Below are 24,005 nucleotides of genomic sequence, written 5' to 3' on the forward strand. Positions count from 1 at the left end.
AGACAGATGCTCCACCCTGAGCACCATGCACTGAGATGGCGTTCTTTTTCATTCTTTTTCTGCACTGATATCATCAGTCACATCATGTGGTACTACTCTAATTGCTGTCCTATTTTCAGTAAAATAGATGGCTAAACATAAGCAATTTTTTCTTAGCATTTCTTTGGTTACCGAAGCAAAGTGCTCAGTAAATACAGACTGATTTGCATGACATTTTGCATGAATAGCGATGTCGAATGAACAAGGTAACAGACTTTGAACTTTTGTAGGCATTCTATTCAATTATAAAATGATTTTTTTGTTAATTCCCAGTAGATTTCCACTGACATTAAAATCAGCCACAATTGGGGAGGCCTCTGGTGGCTATAATGGTAAAAATCCAAAAGCAATTATAAGCCTGCATGTGTTTGTTTAGCTAGGGAAAGTGTGCCTTTATTCATGCACATTTGGCTGTGCAGATTTTCCAGGAAATAGGGACCCTGGTGATACTCTGAACCCCATGTAGTGTCAGAGTTTGGGGCACTATCGGGGCCTTGCTGGGAGCCACAGAGCACTCATGCTGGGCTTTCCCAGGCCGGAACTGGTCAAAACAATGCCCACAGAAATCCAAGGGCAAGAAAACCACTGCAAAGGTCATGTATTCCAATTTGGGCTTGTATACTAAATAGATAACAAGTTCCACACTAAAATAACTAAATAAAAGACTGTCGGTGTCTTTTCCTCCAGCACAATCAGAATGCTCAATCGCCCAAGGAACTTGCCCGGTGCAACTGTTTGTTCACATAAGTGACCCCAGGACATAATTGTAGAGCATAGCAATGATGAATGACTAGGAGAGAACGAATAGAATATAATAGCAATTCTACCCTGGATTTAAATTATGCTTTTACTCCCCAGAGTGCTAAGTACTTTCACACAGACTAGAAGGTAAGGGTGCGTGTTATTAACCTCATTGGTAGATAAGGAAATAGAGTCAGAAGAAGTAAGCTATTTGTCCAGAGACTTAGAATAAACGCCTATTAGAGGTGAATGATAATCTCTGACATTATGTATGCAACCCCCTCATTCTTCACATGAAAAAACTGAAGTCAGATGTGATGTGGTTTTTCCAGGACTCTGTCATTTGGTGGTCAAATAACACACACCTATTCCTTCATGAAGCAGAAAACAAAACCAAAGCTCCTGACAACCCAGTCAATAAGCAGTTCCCATCTCCAAGTCCAACTTTTCCAGTCCTGAGACTTCCCATCCAGCCACTAGAGGGTCTTGCCCTCCCTGGGGTCACCAGGGCCATGGTCAGAGAGAACGTCAGCTTACAGAATCCCAGGGGGATTTATTGACGTCACAGCATGAGCAAGCAACACAGTAACTCTCACGGGAGTAAACTTCCCCAAAATTCGTAGAAGTCCCCTCTCCATATTTTAACAGAGTTCAAATTTCCTCCCCTACCTGCCTCTCCATCATCATCATAGTTACCCACATCCCCGTAAGAAGAGGGGACATTACCAAGAGCGTGGGAAGAGCATCTGTGGGTATTTGTCCTCAGGCATTCTCTCGTCTGAGGTTATTTCCCCCTTTCCTAGACTTTGATACCCATGATATGTAGCTGCAAGCAACCAGCCTTTGGACAGCCCTGACAGGCTATGGACTCCCCACATCATCTGGCTGCAGGGATGTGTCCCATGTGGCCATGCACTGCAGTGGCCACAGCATTGCTTCTGGGCTCTTGGGCTGCAGGAGGCCACAGCAGCAGCTTCCAGAGGCAAGAAGTCATGGGCCAAGGAACAATAAGCAATGCATTGCAAGGGGGAAAAGAGCTGCTGCAGCATCTTCCCTCTCTGCAGATGTGTCAGAACAGCAGGCGAGGGTTTGAGCAGAGGCTGGAGCCGTTCAGAGCCCACCCCTCCCCTGCCTCTCTTCCTCCTGGCCAGACAGACTTGGCCTCGCACTCTTTCTCCTCTTTTGCAATCTCTGCTGGCTGCAGACTGATTCTTCCTGCCCTGGGGCATCTGCCTCCCTCTGTGGTAAGCTCCCACCATCAAGAAGTATGGGAAACGCTTGCCCCTCCCCAGCCTCCTGCCCCATCACCCCCACAGACAACCTTCTTATTTAGCCAAAACCAATTTCCCCTGCTTGTAAGAGAAAGGAGATTACATACCAGGCTCTTTTCTCTCAGACATAAATGTTCTTCCCAAGGTCCTGCGTCCTTACATCAAGAATAGATCCCGCTTAGCAGAAATGGGGATGATAAAGAATTTCAATTCTAAGTCACAGTATGTTCTAAGATACAAGGGCATGCATGATGTCACCAATAATTCAGATATTAGATAAATATTTACCAGATAAGAGCCACTATCTAGAGGAACAAAAAAGAAAGCAATGCTGAGGGCTGTGGAGCTCTTCACCGAATCCCTTAACCCCTTCCACTGGTGCTCAGGCCAGCTCACCCAATTTTGGACCTAGTTTCCCCACCTAAACCTCCCCAAGAGGATATTTTACACACCTCTCAGGACCTGTAGACTTTGTGGGGTGCCCTTGGGCCTCTGAACTTTGGTGACATCTGCAGCTTTTATGCCTCAGATCTCCCCTCACATCCTGTCTTCAGCCAGCCACGATGGCCTTGGCACAAACACATCACCACGCTCAGATCCTCAGTTCCAGGTTCCTTAGGAACTTAACGTCTAGGTGGAGAGTTATCCAGACCTCTATATTCCTTTCCTCTCACTCCTACTGTCCACATCAGGACCATTTCACTGCTTATTAGCACTTCAGATGGAGGTATTGAAGGAGTAAGTGTGAAAATCTGATTAGTCGATTTCGCTATTTTCTGGAAGCAGCAGTAAAAGATGGGTTGCAAAAGAAGAAAAAGCTATTAGCTATTGAATCTGTAGATTTCAATTAACCTCATTCCTCACCGATAATTGAGAATTGACAATACAGTTATTTTCTTTGCAACCTTTTTTTAAAAAATTCATTTCTAATGCCATCATCATGCTGGGTTGACCAAGGCCCATAAACAATCCATGCTCTCTGGTTAGCACCAAGAACTGAAGTCTTGGCAAGTGACCCCACAGACAGAAGACAACCAAAGGTCTTTGGGTCTATATGGAGGTGAAGCCCACCCCATGCTCCCATCACTGTGCTCTCTTGTGCCAAAGTGTGCTGGCATGGAGGCTATCATTCCAGCCACCCACTCTGCACAGACTTCATGCCACGGCTCCCTCCACCAGCTCAGACTAGCCTCATGCCCTGACATGCCTTACTCTCTCCTGCCTGCACTCCTTTCTTCTTCTAAATCTGTATTAGTCCATTTCTGTTGCTTGTAACAAAATACACAGAACCGGGTATTTCATAAAGAAAATGAAATTTATTGGTGGGCCGAGCCCGTGGCGCACTCGGGAGAGTGCGGCACTGGGAGCGCAGCGACGCTTCCACCGCGGGTTCGGATCCTATATAGGCCTGCCCAGTGCACTCACTGGCTGAGTGCCAGTCACGTAAAAGACAAAAAAAAAAGAAAGAAATTTATTGCTTACAGTTTCTGAGGCTGGGAAGTCCAAAGTCTAGGGAACACATCTGGTGAGGGTCTTCCTTGGTGGTGGCTTTACAGCAATGCAGGGGTCTCACATAGCAGAAAATGGCAGAGCAGAGAGAGAGATGGTTCCTCATGCACTCTCCTTTTCAAGTCCTCAGAACCATGCCCCTGACCACCATTATTAAACCATAAAATCTAATCACCTATTCAAGGCCCCATCTTTCAATTACCGTAATAGGATATCCCACCCTCAACAGTTACAGTGAGGATTTAAGCTTCAGTGAGGTTGGTGGGTGAGACATCCAATCTACAGCAAGGTCCCTGCCTGAAATGCCAACTATTTTCCAGAACCCAAATCTCCAGGGTCTGAATCCAAGTCCAGGAGCACTTCAAAGACCTCAAGGCGGTGCCCGTCAAAATTGCACCTTCCACCAAAACCTCATCTTGTCCTCTGGGCATATTATATGGGCAAGTCCTGTTGCTCTCAAAGAGTCCAAATAAGCTCCAAGGACAAGGATGGCTGCAGCCATATACCCTGGGGCCAGGCCCACCTGACTTCACACCCAGGTCCTGCAACCTCTTAGCTCTGTCCACAAGTGACATCAGCCTCAGTTTCCTTTTCTATTAAATGAGACTGAAAATAGAATCTACTTCCTAGATTTATTTCAAAACCAACATGAGATGATGAATGTAAAGCACCTGGCAGCAGGCCAGGCAGAAAATAAGCTCAGGGTGTGTGATGCATACCACCATAGTGAATAATCTCCCCTCAGCCCCAGCTGTGGCCCTGCAGGCCTAGTCGCCTGGCCGTCACACGGGACCTGCTCTAGGAGGGACTCCGGTGTTACACTCTGCTGAGAGCCCCAAAGCTGTGTGGCTTGTACCTTGGTGCTTTCTAAGATTTTTAGTACATCTCTTCCAGTGTTTACATCAATTCCTCTTTCTCCCCACAAGATGCAGACCTGTGTTCATGGGACTCGGGAGCCACTTCCTGCCATTTGCACAACTAGCACTTAGTGACCCAGGACCAAACTGGGACTGGTCAGGCTCAGCAGCAACTCCTTCCTCCCTTGGGATCAGTTCCTCCTGGAGACTCCTCAGTTCTCATGCACATAGCTCCCAGGAGATCCAGCTCATCAGGACTCTTGACATTCCTAAATGTATCCGAATGCACTCAAACAAAAAGCAAGCGGGTGTCTCCTCCCACCTTAACTGCAATTAGAATGAAAGCATGCTCTTTTCAAAATTAACAATTCATATCTTGGCTATTGTAAATAGAGCTGTGATGCACACGGGAGTACAGGTATCCTTTCAACATGCTGATTTCCTTTCCTTTGGGTACACACCCAGCAATGGGATTGCTGGATCGAGATATGGAAGCGACCTAAATGTCCATCAATGGATAACTGGATCAGGAAAATGTGGTTTATATACACCATGGAATACTACTCTGCCATAAAAATGAATGAAATTCTGCCATTCGCAGCAACATAGATGAGCTTGGAGAAAATTACGTTAAGTGAAGTAAGTCGGGCACGAGGGAAAATACTACATGTCCTCACTCATAAGTGGGAGCTAAGAGAGAAAGAAGGAAGGAAAGAAAGACCACAGAGGTGCATTGGACTTGCAGAGAGAGAGAGCACACCTACAGTTGCAGGGACAAGGTTGGGGGAAGAAGGGGGTGGAGGTCTGGGATTAATTCAGTGGGGGACATGGAGAACAACTGCAATTTGTGGTAATGGGCATGCTGATAGTATGATCTGTCCATCATATCCTGAGCACAGGTGGTGACGGTCAGCTTTGTACGCCATGAATATGCATAATCAATAAAAATAAGTAAATAAATAAATAAAACAAAATAACAATTCACACCTCTGAAACCATTAGAACTCCAACCACTGCCACTGCCCAGCTCTCCCACCCCCTCTCCTACCTGCCACCTCTTCTGCATCCCACCCTGTGCCTGGGCTCCCTGCACACCTGCCCAGACCACCCCACCTTTCCAGGTTCTGCAGGCAGCACCATCTTCCAGACGCAGACGCAGCTGCACCTTCCCCCACAGCTGGGAGAAGCAAGAAGAGAAGCACTATGAGAAGAGTGAAGGGCCACGTGTAAACGAGACCTATAAATTCGGGGAAATAAATTAAATTTTAGGCAGTCTTTTACCTTAAAAATGTGAAATGTTAACAGGGAGAACTACACATTTACATTTATTTTTTCTTGTCTTTTTTTTCGGTTAAGCAACCTCTGAGAAAGTGTCAGCTTTATAATTTGACATAATATATACCTTTTTGCCATGATGTAAAAATAATTAAAGACCTTTCCTAAGTAAAAGAGGCAAAAGGACATAAACCCTACTAGTGATGTCTAGAAGTAGACTTGGGTTCCGCCCCCCACTGGAAGGTCTTGTTATTATAAAAATATATATATTATGGATAAAGCATATTATGGACAATGGATTCCACTTCTGACTGGTCTCAGGAAAAAATCTGAATGGTATTCTAGCTACCCTCTTAACCCACAATTTCTATTTAAGAAAAATAAGGGAAATTATTTTTTTTTTCTGAAAGGAGATTTCGAGTTGCAGTTTTCCTTTTAGTGGTATTGAATTTATCATTTGTGGAATGCCATGCTTTGTATATAAGTAATTATATTACTAGTAATTTTAAATCATTAAAATTAATAATAGTAGAAACTAACAGCTACTGAGCACTTACTAAAACACATTATTCTAAAATCCATACATGTCTCTAATTTGCTTAATCCTTAACAACAATTTGAGACAGTGGCAGTATTATTATCCCTGTTTTAAAGATAGGGAAACTGAGATACAGACAGAATAGCCCAAGGTCACACAGAAGATTCGAAGCCAGCTGTCTGGCTCCTGAGGGCGTGAGTTTTACCTCTGAGTTTTACTCTCCTCTGCCTTATAATAGACCAACTTCTCCAAGCAGACACATGCACCAACTTTCCAGAAAAAATAAAGGAACCATTCTAACTCCATAACTCTTTCTGTCCTCCACTTTTCTATCCATCCGTGCACTTAGCCTTCCACATTCCTCACCCTCATCCTAAACACATTAGTTAAGTACATGAATATATAGATTAAGAGAGAAACAGAGAGAGAGAGAGAGAACATGTGAGGAAAGAGACACACAACAGATGAGGGGATGTGGACTCAGGGTTCTTAACCTTGAGTCTGTGGGTCCATGAACTCCCTAAGTTTATATGCAAAAGTGTCTCATCGTCTCTGTTTTTTCATGGGGGACCACCACCCAAACGGTCCACATTCTCCCTTTTGGTCAAAAATTGAAAGAAGACAAAAAGAAGCCCGGAATACCAACAGACATTAACAGTATCTTTGGAACTCACTGACATGCTCTTGGTTACCTTCAATAATTATTGCACTATACACTAGATACTAATTCAAACATAAGAGAAGATCAGCTTTTACTGAGGGTCTACTATATGCCAGGCACTTAACTTTTCTAACACTGTGCTACAGGTACTACTGTTGTTGTTCTCATAGGACTGATTTAAAAAGAAAAACATGATACTTCAGGAACATAAGAATCACGCCCAAGTTCAGGCCATTAGCAAGCGGCTGCCACATGAGTCAAAGGCAAATCTATCTGAAGCTATAAACCTGGGTTCTTCCCTTTGCTTTATTCTGCTTTAAGAAAGGCAGGCCAGGGGCAACCATTGTATGCATCTCTAATAACCTTGGCAAACCTTTCCACGGTCTGCCAAAATGAATATGGGTATGTACATACATGTGCTTGGACCAGAGTGACCAGATAAACCCATTACCTCTGTTGCATCCCTGATGCAACACATACTCAGAAAAAAAGCTCATTATTTGGAGATTAAATAACTTAATGTAGCTATTATTTCTAGCCCCTGATTTCTTCCACTAATTCATTACCTTACTCCATTAATTACATTGAGCAACTCTCTATGCTAGGCATAGATTAGGGTCCTGCATATCATCTTATAATATTGTCTCCAGTAGACCCCACTGTGTATGCCCTCAGAAGGCTTACCTTAGCCATGTGAGTGAGTCATTACACACTGTGGAGTAAGGATTAGAATATAAGAATATACTGAGTCCAGTGGTGGAGTTGAAAAGGAGCTTGGTAGGGCCAAGGTGTTTAAGCTGGACCTTAAAGAATTAGGAGAAGTTCCCAGGCAACCAACACATGACGGTTGTTATGGGTCAATGTGGCTGGGCCACGGTGTTCACATATTTGGTCAAACATTATTCTGGATGTTTCTGTGAAAGTATTTTGGATGAGATTCACATTTTAATAGGTGGACTTTGAGTAAGCAGATGGCCCTTCATAATGTGGGTGGGCCTCATCCAATCAGTTGAAGGCCTGAATAGAACAAAAGACTGACCTCCCTGAGCTAGAGGGAATTCCACCAGAAGATGGCCTTTGGACTTGAACTACAATACTGGCTCTTTCCTGGGTCTCCAGCCTGCTGGCCCACCCTGCAGATTTTGAACTTGCCAGCCTCTGTAACTGCATAAGCCAATTCCTTAACAGAAATCCTTTCTGTATGTATATATACCCATGCTATTGGTTCTGTTTCTCTGCAGAACCCTGACTAATACACAATGTGAGTAGGGATGTTCTAGGCAGCAGGAACAGCAGGTAAAAAGGCACAGGGGCACAAAGCAGCACAGCAGCTCTGGAGAACTATAATTCAATTGAGGTCCAGTTCAATCAGGTCATCTAATCATGTTCCAGCACCTAGTCTCATTGGCTGCCCTGATTACTATGTGCTCTGCTCCCATAAACTAAATTCTGGGAATCTGATCTTTTTTAGTCTGTTTGACCATCCCACCAGTTTTGAAAGTATGTAAACTGCTCACATTTCCCTAAAATAATGAATCTCCAGGATGAGCTCTAAGAGCTGTCAGTTGGGACAAACCCAAGTTTTATCTGCTGCCTTGGCAGAGGTGTGCATAACTGTTACTCCTAGGAAAAAACATGTGCTCGTGAGCATCATATCATATTCTTTTTTGCTGCAATTTTAATGTCAGTACCCTTAGGGATAATCGGTGTCAGTCAAGTTATCCAGAAAAATAGAACCAACAGGGCGTGTGTGTGCGTGCGTGCGTGCGTGCGTGTGTGTGTGTGTGTGTAAACAGAGAGAGACCAAGATAGAGACAGAGACAGAGAGATTTTAAGGAATGGGCTCACGTTGATTGTGGAGACTTGGAAAGTCCAAAGTCTGCAAGGTAGGTCAGCAGGCTAGAGACCCAGGGAAGAGTTATACTTCAAGTTCAAAGGCAGTCTGCTCTTGCCCACCACTAAGAGACCCTTGGAGACTGCTGAGATAAGTCATGATCATATCTTGTCAATTTCTTTGAGCTATTGAGCTTCTTGAAAGCTAAATGAATATTGTACTTGTGCCATAAGTGAGACTCAAGAAGTTCATGAAACCTCTGATAACGTTTGTAAAATTGAATGTATGTGCAATTATCTGGAGAAAAGATCCACAGTTCTCATCTCATTCTTTAAAGACCCACGACCCAGCCTCATCCAAAAAAAGGTGAAGAATATGTGCTTTAACAGGTAAAAGATCATTTGGATATAAGAGGACAGACCAGAAATACAACTCTGTGGCCCAGGTGACTCGGCAACTATGGTTCAATAACTGTCCAGAAATAACTGAGAAAGTGGATTTCTAAAATTCCTACAGCTTCATTCAACTTTGTTCAATTGTGTCTCTCCTCAGAATATTTGGCCAAATGAACATGGTTTGTTTTTGTTTCTGTTGAGGCAGCATCAGGATCAAGGATGGGGCATTAGGACACTTGGACCCAACCTGGCCTTGACCCTGAGGCTGACCTGCTACCTGACTTTCTATAACTCACTCCACTGCCCTGAGCCTCTGGTGTAGTGCAAGAGTTGGAGTGGGTGGTCTCTGAGGTCCTGCCTGACTCTCGTGGTATTGTCAAAACTGACTACGAACTGCAGTCATCTGCCTGTCGGTGACATTGCCTCAGCTGTTCTTCCATGCTCTGGGCAGGTGACATCTCCTTAGGCTTTCCTTTCACTTGCCTTTCTACTGGAGCTAGACCACCATGCAGATTAGCAAAGCCCATGCAAATTAGCTTGGCTGGGAAAGAAATACCACTCTGCTAAAGGAAAATTTTTAATATAAAATTAAAATTATGAACCACAGAACTTACACCGCGATTCTTTACGCTACAGATACCCACTGTCATTGGAGGAGGCATCACTGAGTGATTAAGAATGGAGAAAGATCAGTGACAATTTTACAGGACAGTTTGAAAAGTGTTCTTGATTATTATTTTTATTTGATAGGATTCATTAAGGCTGTTAAAGGACTCTTCCACAAGAAGTGAACTGCCATCAGCTTTATTAGCCATGCCACGTTCCGTGTACCAGCTATATTTCACACATCAGGAAGTCAGATGCTACAATGAAAGAGACAGTTTGATGCAATGAAAGAAATACTAGACTGGGAGTCCTGAGACCTGAGTCATGATCCCTGTTCTTCCATTAACTAGGTATATATACAATTCCAGTATGATGTGGGCCAGAGGCCTTACCTTACTTCATCTCTGTATCCTGGTTTTTGCATGATATCTATTACATTACAGGCATTTAGTCAATGTGTTGGCTGAATGGATGGAGAGGTAGATGGTTGAAGGAATAAAAAGTTACATTCTCTTTAGGTCTAAATTTTCATATTTGTAAAATAAGGTCTGCAACTTAAGGTGGTTTGGAAAACCAAATGAGATACTATATGTAAAGTTTCATTCTGCTCTGGTACCAGAGTAGATTAAGTAATCTGAGAAAAATAATCTCTGTTAATGGACCCCAGCTAATAGACCATGTACTGAGTTGTTAATCCTCCTAGTTTATGTCAGAGCTTTGAATTTAGTCCAAAAGTGTAGTTAAAGTTGGATTTTCACACTCTTGGATTGAAGGAGATATTTGGGGACAGATGTCCTTCTAATTATACCACTAGTGAACACCATCCTGGACCATCCTATTATCTCCAAATCCTGCATAGTGCTTTTATCCAAGTTAATTCTGATTAAAACGACTGACCATCAAAGACAAAAAATTAAAAATAAAAAAAAGGAACAGACAGTGGTACAAAAGTGGGGGTCATTGTGAGAGGCTTAAAGGTGACTTTCGATGTCAGAAAGACATCTTGACCAAGATTACTGAGACAGAACAGAAGGAATGCGAGGATGTCTATGGCACAGGCTGACTGGGCTGCCTCCCACTCTGTGACCAATGTCCACACCCTGCAGTCCTCTCAGCAGGTCTGGGCCGGCCCTCTCAGAGCTTGGGCCACTCACCCCACTCACCCATCCCTTGCGGGGTATGCTAAGGGCTATGGAAGCCTCAGAGACCAGAGTTAGGGTCATTGGGTGAGGTGTGCACTGACAGTATTCCTGCTAGAGCTGCCCAAGCTCTACTAACTGAGAGGGCTCTTGTGAACTTAGAGGAGGGGGCCCATCCTTCTGGGAGTGGCATCAGGGTCTGAGAAAAGGGCTGAGGGTGGCCTTTCTCTCTTTCATGTATGAGGAGGTACAGTGGGTGCTGAAGAGTCAGCATGTTGAGGTCACAGTTAATGACTCATAATGGAATGGATTTGAATAGTTCCTTCCTAGCTCAGGGTGCTCCTGTAGGAAATGGTCCTTGCCTGCTGGAGAATACCTGTCAATTACAGAAATGACCTCCTCTGGGGAGAATTCTCTGCAAATGGAACCTAAAAAACTCCCAGCAGTGCTTTAGCTGTCTCTGAATGCCTCTCCACCTTTCTCCCCTAGGGCATCTTTGAATACAGATAATAACACTCTGAATCATTCCCATTTCTATTTGGTGCACAATTAATTTGTACAGAATTTTAACCACTGGCTTGTTCATTCTTTTTTTTTTTTCATTCCATTCAAAGCAACTGTGTGACAGTGTATACTTTTTTTATATATTTTACAGAATGACAAGTGGTATATTTTAGACCAAAAGGTTTAACTGGAAGGAGAGGCAGGGACAGGTTGGAGGAGGTATGTGTCATTTATTGACTTTGTATAGTGGCCACTTACTATGTGCAGTTGGAATGCAAAGTCGGTTTTGAACGTAACTATTTCTGATAGATCTCTGAATTCTCGGGTGGGCATTGGCATTGCTTCTCAACATTCATTCCAATCCGCCCCCATTCCTACTGTATAACAGCCCAGGTGTTCGGATTGAATAGACCCCACTCCTAGCTCTAATAGTGGGCCTTGACTGGAGCCATTCACAGTGACTGATTCAGTGCCTGGAAATGAGTTGAGGAATTATATCAACCATCACATGTCAATCCCTTGGCCATGAGGATGGGCACAAGATCTAAGAGGGTTTAAAGAAAAAAAGTGGTTGTGGGTAGCCTCCTTCCCTCTAGCCTGAAAGGAAGCATCAGTCTCTATTACCGCTTGGGTTCTTTCCTTCTTTCTCTCTTCTCTCCAGCCATGTCTTATCAGTGGCCTGTATTCCAGGCACAGTTCAGTTCTAAATGCTGGGGATACCAAGTCATTGTCATCTTGGATCTCACAATTTAGTGAAAGTGGTAGAACATAAATAAACACATACAAGGGTACTTTAAAAGTTTGTGGGACAGTAGAACTAAAAGATAATACAAACCTTTCCATGAACTTTGGAAGACCCTTGTAAATGCATTGTATATTGTCAAGTGACAGGAAGAAAAAATAAAGCAAGATAAGAAAACAGAGTTATTGGGTATGATATTTTAGATGGTTAAGTAATTTAAAAGAGATACAACCAAGTAAATAGAGCTGCTTGGAGGAGAGTAAAATAGCCTCCAGCTTCTCAATAAAGGTGACATTTGAAAGAGTCAGAGAGAAAATAGAAAAAAAAGGTTGAATATGCAAGACGTTTTGAAAATAAGCCCATTACTTTGGGGATTAAAAGAGAAAAATGAATCAAAGATTATTGTAAAACAGTATTTTTGCAACTGCAATTCATATATCCTTAGTGGGCCATGAAATCAATTTAATGGGTCACAGCCAGATGTTTTTTAATGGAATGAAATAGATTAAAATAAAACAGATTAGAGTGTCTCACACATAGTAAAGGAAAGCACTTTTTTGTGAAATTTTGTTTCAGTTAAGTGTGTGTGTGTGTGTGTGTGTGTGTGTGTGTGTGTGTGTGTGTGTGTGTGTGTACCAGGTCATGACATAAAATGTATTTTTACAGTGGATCATGTTTTTAAAAATATTGAAAACATTGACTTAGTGATTATAAATCTGTGTTAATGTAAGACTATGATGCCAATGGTGAAAAAGGAAAAAAATAGACACCTTAACCAACACCCGTGATTTTGAAGATGAAGACTTTGAATTTGAGATTAAGGTTTCAGCTAGAGATACGAATTGAGGATTCATCTGCAGATAAATTATATGTGAAGCGATAGCACTGAATACAGTTACTAAAAGAGAAAGCGTAGGAAACACAGGAGAAAAAAAGCCTTGGATCTTAATAAGATTTACAGGAAAAGGGAAGAAAGAGAAGGTCACAAAAATGTTAAGAAGGAACAACTATAGGTTCAAGAAAAATCAGGAGATTGAAGGACCAGGAGATCCAAAAGAGAAAAGAACGTTATTAATGTCAAGTGTTCTAAAGAGCCGAGGAGGAAGATGTAGATTAAGAAAAAGTCAAAAATAAATAAATAAATAAATAAAAAATAAAAGAAAAAGTCACCTGATGTAGCAATTTGGAGAACATTAGTGGTTGTCAGAAAACTATTTCTGCAGAGTGGTGGAAACACAAGCCAGGGTAATTAGAACATAAAGGTGGTAAATATTATAGTAAGGGGAAGCATATAGAATTAATATATGACCATAACCTTCAATTTACAGCTTCATCAGATGTTTCCACGGAACAGTTTTCATAGTCATTACCACCAAGTTTATCTCTTCCCTCATTGAGTGAACCACCTCAGATTTTTCTTTAAGGTGATGATTATCAACACCAAACATGCTTCAAGTTCTCAAAACTAGCTTGCCTAAGTCCAAAAGATACGTTTTAAAATTTTTTAATGCTAATGAATGAATCCTGAGCCTTTAGAAGGGCTCCCACCTCCTGTAGCCCTACAATCATCCTAAGAATGCCAGAAGAATTCACCTTTGGGGAGAAGACTGGTGTTTTGTTTCTGAAACACCTGAGTGGGACATATGGTTATGCAAACATAAGGTGCAGTGCCCAATCTGGTGAAAGGAACTAAACCAGGAAGAACTCAGGATTCTAAATAGCAAAAGTAAAAGGGTTGTCAGCAGGAGCTGCAGGCAGCACCCACCACCTGGCAGAAGGCAGGAACACCCCAAAAATACCACTTACACATGGATGGTCCACCACAGACACTGCCACAGCCACTGCCACCACAAGGGTGGCTCACTGCCATTGTAGCAGCCATAGCCACTGTGCAAGTGGCCCACCACCCATTCGACTGCATTGACATAAGGAGAGTTACCAGCAGAGACCAGAAAAAGAACAGGAAGTCTCCCCCCTCAAAGCCCACCCCAGAGTAGTAGAAGAAGCAACTGCTCTAACAGATGACCAGACATCAATGTAGAGATACTAGAAATATAAAAAACCAAGAAAATGTGACACCACTAAAGGAATACAGTAATTCTCAAGTAGCAGAGCAGGAAACACTTGATATGACTTAAAAGAAATTCTGAGCAACAATCTTAAGGAAACTCAATGAGACATGAGAAGACTCAGTTAGATAACATAATGAAACAAGAAAAAATATCCAGGATATGAAGGAGGAAATTTAGAAAGATATTAATACCTTTAAAGAGAATGTAGCAGAACTCCTGAAACTGAAGGATTCATTCAATGAAATACAAAACACAACCTAGAGCTTAAGCAGCAGGCTAGAACAAGCAGAAGAAAGAATTTCTGATCTTGAAGGTAGTCTTTCTAAAATAACACAGCTGGATGCAAAAAGGAAAAAAAGAATTTTAAAAAATAAAAATCTAAGAGAGCTAGCAGACAACCCTAAACATACAAACATTGAAATCATGGGTGTTCCAGAAGAGGTGGAGAAAGGAATAGGCATTAAAAACCTCCTCAACAAAATAATAATGAAAAACATCCCAAGTATAGGGAGAGACACACACCTTCAGATCCTGGAGCCTCAAAGATCCGCAAACAGATGAAATCCAAAAAGATCCTCTCTGAGACACATTATAGTCAGACTGACAAAGCTAAAAGACAAGGAGAGAATCCTAAAAGCAGTAAGAGAAATGTGTCAAGTCACCTATAAGGAGCCCCCATCAGACTAACAGCAGACTTCTCAATACACACTCTACAGGCCAGAAGAAAATGGAATGATATATTTAAAATACTAAAAGAAAAATCTGCCAACCAAGAATACTATACCCAGAAAGGCTATCCTTCAGAAATAAGGGAGAATTAGTGTATTTCCCAGACAAATAAAAACTACAGGAGTTCACCACAACATGAGGAGCCCTACAAGACATCCTCAAGGGAGTCCTGCATCTGGAATCCAAAAAAACAATAATCACTACCACAAATGTGCAAGAAACAACAAAACCACTGGTAGAACAAAAATGCAAACAAGAAAGAGAAAGAAACTAAATCCACCACCTCAAAAAAACAACAAACATTAAAGACAAATAGTAAAAGGGGAAGAAAGGAACAAAAGATATTTAAAATATCCAAACAAAAATCAATAAAATGCCAGGAGTAAGACATTACTTTTCAACAATAACTCAACATAAGTGGATTAAACTCCCCACTCAAAAGACACAGACTGATGGATTGGATTAAAAAGCGAGACCCAACTTTATGCTGTCTTCAGGAGACTCATCTAACCTGTAAAGACGTACACAGACAAATAGTGAAGGGATGGAAAAAGATATACCACACAAATAGAAATCAAAAACAAAAAGGAGTAGCTATTCTTAAAGCAGATAAAGTAGACCTTAAACCAAAAACCATAAAAAGAGACAAACAAGGCCATTATATAATGGTAAAAGGATCTATCCAGCAAGAAGACATAACAATCATAAATATATATACATGCAACACCAGAGCACCCAGATATATAAAGCAAACACTATTGGGCCTAAAGAAAGAGATAGACCACAGTATAATAATAGTAAAGGACCTGAACACCCATCTCTCAGCACTGGACAGATCATCTAGGCAACAAATCAACAGAGAAACACAGAATCTAAACTAGTCTTTAGACCAATTGGACCTGGCACATATCTACAGAACTTTTCATTCAATACCTACAGAATCTACATTCCTCTCATCATCATGTGGAACATGCTCCAGGATAGACCACATATTAGTCACAAATCAAGTCTCAACAAATTTTAAAAAATTGAAATCATTCCAAATATCTTTTCAGACCACAACAGATTAAAACTAGAATCAATAACAAGTGAAACTCTGAAAACTATACAAATACATGGAAATTAAGCAATATGTTCTTGAATGACCTATGGGTCCAAGAAGAAATTAAGCAGGAAATCAAAAAATTCCTTGAAAATAATGAAAATAAAGACACATCAGATCAGAACCTGTGAGATACTGAAAAAGCAGTACTAAGAGGGAAGTTTATTGCCATAAATGCTTACATGAAAAGAATAGAAAGATTTCAAATAAACAACCTAATGCTACATCTCAAAGACTAGAAAAGTAAGAACAATCCAATCCCAAAAATAGAAGATGGAAAGAACTAAATGAAATAGAGACCTGAAAAAATGATACAAAAGAACAATGAAACAAAAAGGTTTTTTGAGAAGATAAAAAAATAGACAAACCATTAGCTAGGCTAACTAAAAAAAGAAGAGAGAATACCAAAATAACAAAAAACAGAAATGAATAGGGAAACATTACAAGCAATACCACAAAAATACAAAGAATCATTAGAGACTATTATAAACAACAATAGGCCAACATATTTCAAAACCTGGAGGAAATGGACAAATTTCATGATACGTACAAACTACCAAGAAAGAAAGGAGAAATAGAAAATCTGAACAGACCAATCACAAGCAACAAGATTGAAGCGATAATCAGCAGTCTCCCAACAAAGAAAAGCCCAGGACTGGATGTCTTTACTGCTGAATTCTACCAAACCTTTAAAGAGGAATTAATACCAATTCTCTTCACACTATTTCAAAAAATTGAAATAGAAGTCATTCTCCCAAACTCATTCTGCAAGGCCAGTATCACTCTGCTACCAAAATCAGACAAAGATACAACAAAAGAAAGAAAACTATAAGCCAATATCTCTGATAAACATAGACACAAAATCCTCAACAGAATATTAGCAATCAGAATACAGCAAAACATCAAGAAAATTATACACCATGATCAAGTGGGATTCATCCCAGGGATGCAAGGATGGTTCAACATATACAAGTCAATAAATGTGATACACTGTATCAACAAAATCAAAGACAAAAACCATATGATTACCTCAATAGATGCAAAAAAGCATTTGACATAATTCAACGTCCCTTCATTATAAAGACTCTCAGCAAATTAGGAAAGTATCTCAACACAATAAAAGCCCTATATGACAAACCCACTGCCAATACCATCCTGAAAAGCTTTCAGCTTTTCCCTTAAGAACAGGAACAACACAAGGATGCCCACTATCACCACTCCTATTAAACATTGTATTAGAATTATTAGCCAGAGCAATCAGGCAAGAGAAAGAAATAAAGGGCATCCAGATTGGAAAAGACAAAGTCAAACTGTCCGTGTTTGCAGGTTATGTGATCCTATATAAAGAAAAGCCTAAAGACTCTACAAAAATCTCTTAGAGCTGATAAATGATTTCAGTAAAGCTGTGGGATTAAAAATCAACATGCAAAAATCAGTAGTGTTTTTATACTCCAACATGAACTAGCAGAAAAATAAATCAAGAAAACAAGCCCATTTACAATAGTCACAAAAAAAATCAATTTAACCAAGGAGGTGAAACATCTCTACAATGAGGACTACAAATCACTGCTGAAAGAAATTAAAGAGAACACAAAAAGATGGAAATACATTCCATGCTCTTGGATTGGAAGAATTAACATTATGAAAATGTCCACCCTACCCAAAACAATCTACAGACTCAATGCAGTCCTCATCAAAATACCAATGACATTCTTTGAAGAAATAGAAACAAATAATCCTAACATTCATATGGGACAACAAAAGACCCCAAATAGCCAAAGCAATCCTGAGCAAAAAGATAAAGTCAGAGGCATTATACCACCTGACTTCAAATTATAGTATAAAGCTATAATAATCAAAATAGCATGGTACCAGCATAAAAACAGACCCTTGGACCAATGAAACAGAATAGAGAACCCAGACGTCAACCCACATACTTACAGCCAACTGATCTTTGACAAGGGCAACAGGTGCATATGTGGGTGAAAGGACTGCCTCTTCAATAAGTAGTGCTGGAAAAATTGGACATCCATATGCAGAAGAATGAAACTAGACCAATGCTTCTTTCCATATACCAATATCAACCCAAAATGGAATAAAGACATATATAAAACCCAAAAATATAAAATTACTAAAAGAAAACATAAGGGAAACACTTCAGGAAGTAGGACTAAGCAAAGACTTTATGAGTAAGATCCCAAAAGCACAGGCAACAAAAGAAAAAATAAACAAATGGGATTATATCAAACTAAAAGCTTCTGCACAGCAAAATGAACAGTTAACAGAGCAAAAAGAAAACCTACAGAATGGGAGAAAATATTTGCAAACTATGTACCCAACCAGGGAGTAATATCCAGAATATACAAGGAACTCAAATAACTTAACAGCCAAAAATAATAATAACCCAATTTAAAAATGGGCAAAGGAACTAAAGCATTTCTCAAAGCAAGATATACAAATGGCTAACAGACACATGAAAAAAATGGTCAAGATCACTAAGTATCAGGGAAGTACAAATCCAAACCACATTGAGATATCATCTCACACCAGTTAGACTGGCCGTTATCAAAAAGACGGAATAACAAATGCTGGCAAGGATGCAGAGAAAGGGAACCCTCCTACACTGTTGGTGGGAAGGCAAATTAGCACAACCATTATGGAAAACAGTATAGAGGTACCCGAAACAACTACAGATATAACTAGCATATGATCCAGCAATCCCCTGCTGGGTGTATACCCAAAGAAATGGAAATCTTCATGTCAAAGGGATATCTGCACTCCCATGTTATTGCAGCCCTATTTTCAATAGCTAAGAATTAGAACCAACTTACATGTCCATTGACGGATGACTGGAAAAGGAAAATGTATACATACTCAACGGAATACTACTCTGCCATAAAAAGGAATGAAATTCTGCCATTCACAGTAACATGGATGAACTTAGAGAATATTGTGTTAAGTGAAATGAGCCAGACACAGAAAGAGAAATACCGCATGTCCTCACTCATGAGAGCTGTAAAAAAAAAAAAAAAAAACTAAACAAATAAAAAAAGAAAGAAAGATATAACAATCACAATAATCTGTTGAACATTCAAAAGGAGAGAACAGAACTGAGGCCACCAGAGGTGGGAAAGGGGGAAGGGGATGGAGGTTAGCAAGAAATTGGTAAAGGGCCACAAAAAAGGATTACATTGTGTAATGATAAATATAGTAATAAAGAATAAAAATTAAAAAATAACTCCCCCCTCCCCCCAAAAAAGAGGGTTGTCTTCCTCAGGGGAAGATACCATCATGCTGTTTACCAATTTTTGGCTTCCTTGGGATTCAGAGATTAGGGGTGGATCCAGGACATGGGGGTGACTCCAGCAAGACGCAGGGACTGACGACTACAGAGAGACAGCCTCTCAGAGACTGTGTTAGCGAGTGGCTGATGGATTCCAGCAGCAGGAGCGTTTGATATCCAGTTTCACATTGTTTCTTCCCAAAACTGTCATTTTCTTATAACCTAAAGTTTCTTAACCATTGCAACCTGTCACTAATAACTAATATTTATTGAGGACTTACAATGTGTCACCTATCCTCACTCTATGTATTATTAATTCATTTAATCCTCATAGCAACTCAGTGACGGAACTATTATCATCAATCCAGTTTCACAGAGAAAGAAATTGAGGTGCAGAGGGGTTAAGTAAGTTGTTTGAGGTGAATAACTAGAAAGAGTCAGAGCCTAAATTTGAACTCGAGAGGTTTGACTGCAAAGCTCATAATCTTAACCACTGCTGCTATGCCGTTGTGTCTTGTTGGCTTGGAAAATAAAGGGAGGGTCTGTTATGACATTTTGGGTGGAATGGACCAAAAATTTTTGTGCAGGATGGAGAGATAAAGATGAGCCCAGCAGAGGAAATCTGGAAGAATCCTGCAGCCAGCACTTAGCAATGACATTAGTAGAATATAAGCGATTCCTGAGGATGCTCTGAAGGCATCAGGAAGGACCCTGGAGTTCCTGCAGTACCATAGGACAGGGACTGTCATTTGAGAAATTTGCATGTGAAAAAAGGTGGGTTCAGCTTCTGTGACATGAGATAATCCACGCACGGTGCCTTTCTCTATGCTTGGACGCTCAGTAATTGGTCACTACATACATTAAGTCTTCCTGCCGTTTTCTGATACTCTTTCTAACATTCCTTGAAGAGCAACCTAGATTTTCACTCAGTCACCATGACTGGCTAATATTCATCGTCTATTATGTGCAGGTCAGCAAGTTAACTCTGTGGCAACTTCTTCCCCTTTCCGTCAATGTCACTTCTAAGCCATATTTGCAGCCTCCTAAGATGCTTTACATACTGGAAAGTGATTATATTCATCCACAGATAAATAGACCAGAATGGAATCAATTTTTCTCCATTAATAAAAAAAAAGATTCAATGTGAATATTCTTTTTGATCGGGGCAACTGAAGGCAGGTGGCGCAGAACAAGTTTGCGTGAGTTAGCAGTCACGTCAGCCGAGATGAGGCGTGTTAGACTAAACAAATATTAGAACAACGTGTGATCGCTTTGTGTCTTTGCAGGAGGAATGCCAATGAGAAATTTAGGTGTGGAAAGACAAGATAACTGCTCTCCCCCCAACCCAAAAAGAAAATAAGCTGCTTATCAAGCATGGTGCGGTGCTTCTATGGTATATGGTCAGCCTTATTAGCATATCTTAATTGGGAATTAGACTGTCATCGGCAGAACACATTGCTTAAGTTAAAAACTTGGGAGACAGAATAATTCATTGAAATGTCAAATGCACCTCTTGTTTCCTACCTATTCTTGGAGTGTTTCCCTTTCTCTTTTCTTCTTTTTTCCCGTCATTCATTTCTTTTCTTTCTTCTACTTTCCTGCTCACCGTCCTAATTTGTCCTTTTATACAGTTATATTTGTGATATATTTCCCAGTTATCAGAAGTTGTTGCTTTATTTCTATCTCTTCTCTGCTTTATACTGCTTTTCCTTTATCTCTACCTACCATTATTCATTCTCATTCATCTTTCTTATTTTCTTTTCCACATTCTCCTTTCTCACTCCCTCTTTCTTTTCCTCCCTATGTCTCTGTCACTCATTCTCACAAGCTCAGTCTCACATAAAAATTAATTTAGAGCAAAAATTTCTTTGCTGGTTACAAATTCTGTGCATGCAGCTTGTGCCCAGGGACTTAGGACTGCATGAGATCAGATGCATCTCACAGCCTACTGCTCTAAGCTGAAAATGTTTTCTTGACCCTCTCACACTTTACGCAACTGGTGGAATAGCATTACCCATTATCTCTGCAGAACAGGGACAGGAGGAATATACTGCGGACTATACATTTGTCCAAGGCTGCATCTATATTATGGAAGACATCGTTCGCTCTTAGAACAGAGGGCATCAGCTCCAGCATTCACAGCTTCCTCTGTTAAATGCATTTCCATCCCTCTGCAGTTGCTTAGCTCGGACCTGAGAGTGCCCTCGTGAGCAACTCTTCCTCTGAACTTGGCGGAGAATCATACAAGCTGTTGATCTTGGCGCATATGCAGCCTGGGAAAGGGTACCCCCAATGACTCCAGGACTGGTAGTAATACTGGTGGGTGGTATGTTTCAAAGAGAACTTCAAATAAAACAAATAACCATATACCATGGGACTGGCTGTTTGTCTCACAGACCTGATCTGGTTGTGAGAGGAAAGTAGTGAGATAGTAAGTATTTGCCAGGGTACACGTGCAACTGCTCCTATGGGCTTCGGTTTCTTTCCAGTGGGTGGTAACCCAAACTGCAGAGCCATATAGAGGGGTTTATATTTTCCAGAACATGACATTAATTGCATACATCTTCTGGGTAGTAGCGAGGGACTGTCAGAATAATTCCTTTACAAATTCAAATAAGCATGAAAGATCTGACCCAGGGTGGTTCTCGGGGAGCACTTTCTTCTCATGGTAGTCCTTGAAAACACCAAGTTCTAGCTGATATAAGAAACCTCTGAGCCTTGGCCCAAAGACGACTTTCAAGGTCTCTGACAGAACAATGCCATGTGAAAAGTTTTCCTGGACAGTCAAGGAGAAACCCCTGTTAACTGGCCTTCAAAATACTTAAGATCCAAGATTGGTCTAAGATTATTCAGAAACCCCTGGGAATGTGGAAACCTGCCCCAAACTCTTCAGACTCCAATACTCTAAAAATTACACTCATATATTTAGTTTACATTGCTGTAAGCCATAGAACAATGTGTTTATGGCATATCTTGCCTATTAAATCACATGGTGCTAGTCAGAGGTATCATATGGTTGGTCCCCTCTTTTTTATTTCAGTATGAAATGTCCATGAGAAAATATATTCCTTCACCCAAAAGTAGAGACAGAGACTAAGAGACAGGCTCTGGGACTTAGTTTCTACCATAAGACTCCCACCAATCTCTATAGTGGTTTGTATCTCCAATTGCAGTTGGGTTGTTGGGACCTGGCCTGACGTAGTCCTCTATACAGAACTTGACAGAAGATATTCCAAACTTAGCCTCCTGCTGCTCTCTTTGGAACAAGAAGGAGATATACTATGCAGAAATTAGCATCTAATCGATCAAGGGAAGGTTTATTCTCTGACCCGGCAAAGGTCCTCCCCAAAAACCAACGAGAGCAAAAGAAAACATGTGCCCCAGAATGCTGGTCTCTGGGAGCAGGTCTATGAGATAGAAAGACAGGTCCCAAATACACAACTTCAAATTTGACTTTTCTAAGGCAATTGTTATATTTCTGGGAAAACTTCAACTTTATGGGTGTGACTTAATTAGTGTTCACTGAACACCTAACCTATTGGAAATATTAGAAATCAGATGAGAAAACTGAATCAAAAGATCAAGAGATACAACAAAGTGACTCAAGAAAAAAGATGAATGTATGTATCTGGTTACTGACTCACCAGGACTGTGTTGTATTCATTAAATATTACTGAGTTCTTTGTCTCAAAATTCACTGGGAAATTATATCATTGCATTAGTCTTGCTCATCTCAGCTACTTGTAATATATGGCTACCTTGGGATAAAAACCAAAGAAATATAAACTCAGCTATTTGGAAAAGAAATAGTACTGCAGGAATACAATTTCCCAAACACATGTTAATTAATAGTCTAATGATAGCCACTTTTACACTTTGCCTTTTATCTTGGCACATCAGAGTACATACGCCTTTATCCCAACATCCTCACCTTCATTCTCTTAATATAAAGCAGAAGATTCAGAAATAATTGTTCCCATCATTTCCCTAAGGAAGCTACAACTCACAGAATTTAAGTGAAGGCTCTACTTTCAGTTTACGGTAACCGTGGATCCCAGCTTGCCCAAGGCAGTCCCAATCTCAGAGATTCTGTCCTAGTATCATCATACATGGCTTCTCATTTCTCAGACCAGCCTGACTGGGCTCTAGAAAACATGATCCTGCCTCAGCATTTATATTCATTTACCCATTCAGCAAATATCAATCACCTATTGTGCACATTTCACTGTGTTCAAGTAAATAAAACACCATCATGTCATGGTGGAAATATGGACCATGGTCTATAGGCACCGTTCAAGAGGCGATGGGGGCAGGAGGCAGTGCACAGGAGTCAGAGCCTTTGAGCTGGCTTTGAGTGACATGGGATTCAACTGCTAGGTGAAAGTGGGAGAAGAGCATTTCAGGTAGAGAGAACAGCATGAATTTCAACACGGCTTTGATGAAATAGAGGCATATTTGGGGAATGATCAGGATGCCTTACACCTAAGCATGTAAAGGTGGAGAGGCAGGGGAAGAGTAGAAAAGACCAAAACCGGAAAGACAAGCTGAGCCCACACTTTGAAGTGTCTGGGATGCCAGGCTGAGGAGCTGGGACTTTATTCTTTATGTAATAGGGAGCCATTGAATGTTTTTGAGCAGAGCAGTGGCCTGAGAAAATCTGAACTTTAGGAGAATGACTGTCTACTTGAAGGAGGAGAATGTGTGGAGG

Source organism: Cynocephalus volans, chromosome 12 (genome assembly GCF_027409185.1).
Source record: "Cynocephalus volans isolate mCynVol1 chromosome 12, mCynVol1.pri, whole genome shotgun sequence".
Taxonomy (NCBI): Eukaryota; Metazoa; Chordata; class Mammalia; order Dermoptera; family Cynocephalidae; genus Cynocephalus; species Cynocephalus volans.